This window comes from Euprymna scolopes, chromosome 11 (assembly GCF_053919585.1).
Source record: "Euprymna scolopes isolate OS-2025 chromosome 11, ASM5391958v1, whole genome shotgun sequence".
Classification (NCBI taxonomy): Eukaryota; Metazoa; Mollusca; class Cephalopoda; order Sepiida; family Sepiolidae; genus Euprymna; species Euprymna scolopes.
The window spans coordinates 137,870,246-137,876,223 of NC_136492.1; the positions used below are offsets into that span (position 1 = coordinate 137,870,246).

The 5,978-nt window shown below is 36.0% G+C and overlaps 1 pseudogene; it reads left to right on the forward strand.

The window, feature by feature from the left end:
* The first annotated feature begins 401 nt into the window (after nt 1-401).
* On the forward strand, nt 402-547 carry LOC145288466 (U2 spliceosomal RNA; annotated as a pseudogene).
* The last annotated feature ends 5,431 nt before the right edge of the window (nt 548-5,978 follow it).

Below are 5,978 nucleotides of genomic sequence, written 5' to 3' on the forward strand. Positions count from 1 at the left end.
CCATTTCCCCTTCACTCCTCACATTAAAAATCGGCCTTGTGCCTAATTTTCTTGGTGGGGGAACAAATAAATACCCCCTTTTCTTGGCCTTTTGGCCAAGATCAAAGTGTAGTATTTGTTCCGGCAGATACTGCAAGCAAAGACCATATAAGACCTTGGTCAATGTAGAGGCAACCCTTCATACCAATTGTCACAATCTTGCTCGCCTATTTCCCGGGGAGTTGATCTCCATTTCCCCTTCACTCCTCACATTAAAAATCGGCTGTCTGCCTAATTTGGTCGGTGGGGGAGCAAATAAATACCAACCACACATATAAGACCTTGGGCAATGTAGGGGAAACCCTTCATACCAATTGTCACTATCCAGCTACTCTACTTCCTGGGAGGGGGAGCAAATAAATACCCTTTTCTTTGCCTTTTGGCCAAGATCAAAGTGTAGTATCTGTTCCGGCAGATACTGCACTTAAGATAATTTGTACCAGTCAATGGAGGGGAAACCCTCTATACTGGGACAATTATTATTTTTGGTAACCAGAGTGACCCCTTTTAGGGGAGCTGGTTTTTACCTCACATTAAAAACGGCCTTGTGCCTAATTTGCTCAGTGGGGGAGCAAATAAATACCATCTGTTCCGGCAGATGCTGCAAGCTATGACTAGCTATGACTAGCTATGACTAGCAAAGACCAGATGTGGGGGCAACCCCACATGCCTGACCTTTAACCAGCTCCCATTTCCCACCTCTCGGGAGCTGGTCCCCTTTTCCCTTCCCCCTCCCTTCACTCCTCACATTAAAAATTGGCCTTGTGCCTAATTTGCTCGGTGGGGGAGCAAATAAATACCATCTGTTCCGGCAGATGTTGCACTTAAGATAATTTGTACCAGTCAATGGAGGGGAAACCCTCTATACTGGGACAATTATTATTTTTGGTAACCAGAGTGCCCCCTTTTTGCCTACTTTTAGGGGAGCTGGTTTTTACCTCACATTAAAAACGGCCTTGTGCCTAATTTGCTCAGTGGGGGAGCAAATAAACACCATCTGTTCCGGCAGATACTGCACTTAAGATAATTTGTACCAGTCAATGGAGGGGAGACCCTCTATACTGGGACAATTATTATTTTTGGTAACCAGAGTGACCCCTTTTAGGGGAGCTGGTTTTTACCTCACATTAAAAACGGCCTTGTGCCTAATTTGCTCAGTGGGGGAGCAAATAAATACCATCTGTTCCGGCAGATACTGCACTTAAGATAATTTGTACCAGTCAATGGAGGGGAAACCCTCTATACTGGGACAATTATTATTTTTGGTAACCAGAGTGACCCCTTTTAGGGGAGCTGGTTTTTACCTCACATTAAAAACGGCCTTGTGCCTAATTTGCTCAGTGAGGGAGCAAATAAATACCATCTGTTCTTCCTACATGTTGTACTTATTGTGGTATAAAGTGAGGGATCACTTTTCTGTATTGATTTTATGTAAACTGATCACCCACTTTACAACCAGTCAGTCTCAAAGCCATTCAAGTCATTATCCAGATCATTCAAGTTGTTTTTGAAGGATTCCAGTCATTTTTTAAGCATTCAAGTCATTCTGAAGGTCATTCAAGTCACCCTTAAGTTCATTAAAGCCATTCTAAGTCATTTACTTTTTTAAAGTTATTTCGGCCCATTTCTCGGTCATTTTAGTTTATCTTTAAGAATTTTATGTCAATCCTACATTCACGCATTCATTCATTACACGAGAGCACGCGACTAATGGCTATCAGCCTTGTTTTCAGATAATTTAATAACAATGCGAACCGGTCCAACGGCGAATATGTTGTTTCCTACTTCTGGTCTAAGTACCTTAAACAAGTGATTGCACGTATTATTATATTTTCCTTTCTTCCTATAGATGACGTATATCTCGAAAATTTGAGAACTTAACACCTCAATACCACCTTTTGTAAATAATTACGCTATAATTGAAAATTATTAAAATCTTTCAATTTTTTAGCATGTTTTAAATTGTCTCGTTCGCAACGGTGTTTTTTATAAGATCAATATATCAAACGCTTTCGTAAGTTTATAGATAAATAATCTTATACATAGTATTCTAGTTCACGCTAGTTAAATTGCATATATAAAATCCAAACAGAAAATAAAATACAAAGCAACAGATGAAAATAATGATGGGGTAAACGAGAATAATATATAAACAATCATAAATAAAGCAAGAAAAATGCATTTTCTTCTTCCTCTTCTCGCGCACACTTTCTAATTTGCATATGCGTAATGTTGCTAATATCTTCGCTGTTGCTGACACTTTTCGCGCGCTTTTATGCATATGTTATAGTAGTATCTGTTCTGATGCTGCACTAAATTTAATAGAGGGGAAATCCTCTATACTAAGGCAATTTTTATCTTTGCCTACTTCCGGAATGCTCTTTTTTGTACAGTTGGTTTTCTCCCACATAAAAACGACCTTGTATCACATTCATCTTTTATGGAGAAGCAAAAAAAACTAATAGAAAAAGTAGGGTGTTCATATCAATGTAAACACGATGAACATCTAACTTCACATATAGAAAAAGATTTCATATTCAAACGTAAACATAAATAAGCATTACGTCTACTTCTACTAATGCCTATTTTAAATGATGTTTTAACTTCAAAATAGAAGCAATAGCCAGGGGAGCTCATTCTGTCGAGTATTAACAGCTTGCTACGAGAGGAGAGGATTTTCTCTTAGCCTTTATAACGTATAACTGAATGCCGACATATTAAGATGAAATTTACTTTTTTTTCATTTCCTTCGCCTATAAATTGGCTATTTACTATTCAATCCTTATAAAATTATTGGACTTTTAAAGATTCTCTTACACTCATTCTATCGATCATTATAAAGTGTGTGAATATGAAAAAAATATTTTGGTTTCTATTTTCAGAGCATCGAATCTGCTAAAATTATTTTCTTTTATCCTGAAACGATTTTATGTAGAGATAAACGTGTTTTCTTCTTCTTCTTCTTCTTCTTCTTTTTTTCTTCTTCCCTTTCATTTTCTCCTCAGTATCTTTTTGTCCTTTTTCTGATTTTTTTTATTGCCATACATGTGATCTACAAAATGATTTTTCTTTTATCTTCTTCTTTCTGATTTTTTTTTTGGGGGGGTGGGCTTTTCATAATACACACAAGGCGGAACGATAAAATATATACGAGGTTTCTTAATAAGTTTCCAGACTTTTTCTTGTGACCACTTTTATTGCTAATCACATATAAAATTCTAGGCTCCTTCGAAGTGATATCCTTCGGCTTCATTGCACTGATTGTCTCGTTCCAACAACTCCTGGAAACTGACATGAAAGCCCTCGTGTGTGAGCATGTCAATAAGCTTCTTCACAGTCTCTTTCATTTTCTCAATTGGCTCATGACAGAACGACTAAGATTTTCCTTCGGCTTAGGGAATAATCAAAGGTCACAGAGAGTGAAGATCTAGCCTCCGGGATCTGAATTGATCAGCCCAACTATCTCCCTGCTGTCATAACAATGGCTTTCTTTCTGATGTTCACAGAGCACCCTTGGGAAAAACTTCGCGGAAATCTATCGCATCTTCAGTTCCTCGCGAATAAATGTGTACAGTTCCCACACTGACACCAAACTGTGAATTTATAATCTTTATAGAAACACGGCCGCCTTTATCCACAAACATTTTTATTTGGCCAATCAACTCTGCTGTTCTTACTTCCTTAGTCCTCCCGCATCCCTCATCATCCGTCATAGAATCCTTGCCTTTCTTGAATCTTTTATGCCATTACAAAAAAACTGATTCTCGATTTATGCAAAACAATCCAAAACAGTCTGACGCATTCCATACGTTTCTGTCGCATTTTTCTCAAGTTGAAAACTTTTTTTTTTTTTTTTGCAAATCGTTCTTTTAAAGTGTTTTCAAATTGCATTTTTGAATTTTATCAGCTGTAACAATCAGGTGTTAATACGTAGCTGTTCCTTTAAACCTGAAATCATAAAAAATATAAAATGTATATCCATAACGTACTAAATTGTCAAGTCTACAACGATTTGAAATGACTGTGCAAAAAAGTCAGGAAACTTATTGACGGTACCTTGTGTATATATATACAGAGAGTTGGTTGGTTGGTTGTTGTTGTTGTATGTTTTTTGTTTTTTGTTTTACGGCATATAAACCCTTTTCAGGTTATTTAATGCCGAATCCAAAGAGTTTGAAGAAAAACATTTTTATAGAATATATTTATTGTTTTCAATTCGGTTTCTATTTAACCCATAGTTGGGACCCTAACAGGTACTATCACTCCAGTCAGAGTGGACCTGGGGGCAATGGCAATTAAAGAGTGACTCCATGCTCCCCAAAGCCCGCAAGCCGGGACCTCACCACTGGTTATAGTTTAAGGTCATATCCAGAACCTATATACTGAGGGATCGAAAGATAGATAGATAGACAGATAGATAGATAGACATATAGATAAAGATAGATATATAGATAGATAAAGAGAGAGAGAGAGAGAGAGAGTTTTCCTTATTTCTTATATTTTTTGTTTATATTATACAATTTATTTCCGGGTATCCATGATAGTTCTTTAGAGATTAGATACTTGTGTCAAAAATACTTCAAACATCATAAAGTAATACCTATTTTATTAATAGTATCCATCAACACATAAATATATGAATATGTGTATACGTATGTGGGTGCGTGCGTGTGTGCAGGCGTGTGCACGCGCGTGTGTGTATATGTGTGTGTGTGTGTGTGTGTGTGTGTGTGTGTGTGTGTGTGTGTGTGTGTGTGTGTGTGTGTGTGTGTCTACTGCAGAGTATTGGAGATAAATTTGACACTTTTATAAATGAAAAAAAAATCCCATCGGGAGGGATAGAAGGACAGTTGCAGAAAAAGACAGAGTATAGTTGCTATATTATCACACACACACACAAATATATATATATATATATATATATATATATAAATATATATATATATATATATACATATATATATATATATATATAAATATATAAGTATAGAGTGATTTTCAGAGAGAAAGATAGAAAGACAGGGACAGAAAACGAGACAGATAAAGAAACAGAGGGAGAGAGACAAAGAGGAAGAGAAAGAGAGAGAGAAGTTGTTGTATTATTTGATGAGGGCAAGTATGTGAGATCGCAATCTTATTATTAAACAAGTCTTGCATAGAAGATGAAAGTAAAACGAAAAATGTCGGCTTGAAAAATAAACATGTAGTAGCAGGCAGAGTAAAGCAATATTTCATCTCATAAATATCGCCATATTTTAAGGCGTAAAAGACTGGGAACGAGTGTATAAATATTAGATTGGTTAATAAAATAAGATATACACATTCGAAGATAGGCAAACACGATTGCTTTAAAATTAAATATTTGTTACGAATAATCATTAATTGCTAAATTAATTGTAGAAAGATTTAGAAATAGAATCTAAAGAAAATGATTTGAACGTTTTTTGGAAGATAAACAGATTATCGAAATTCTGAGTTCATCCACAGATGCCTTCCTGGGTTTTCAGAAAGGACCTCATATAAAACTTGAACACGGAACACATGGTATTTTAGAGATGCGTTTTATCCTAACAATCAAATTTAGTGTAGCGAATCTTTGTTGTTCTTGTTGTTATTGCTGTTGAGCATGATTCATGATATGATTTTTGGAATCTGTTTCCTCGATATATTTCTATTAAAAATTCTTTCTAAATGGATATCGCTTACTTGCCAGAGAGACCACGTAGAAGGTTGCCAACGTTTCTAAGTGAAAGTGTTTCTGTGGAACAAACTAGACTCGAATTTTGCACATCCAGGCTCACAAGCCGTGTCGTTAACTACTGAGCCAACGTCACTTTATTGCTTTTGTTATTGTTGATGTTGTTGTTGTTGTTGTTGTTGTTGTAGTAGTTCTTGCCGAGCAATATTCATTGATTTATTCATTTTGATAATTTTTTTGT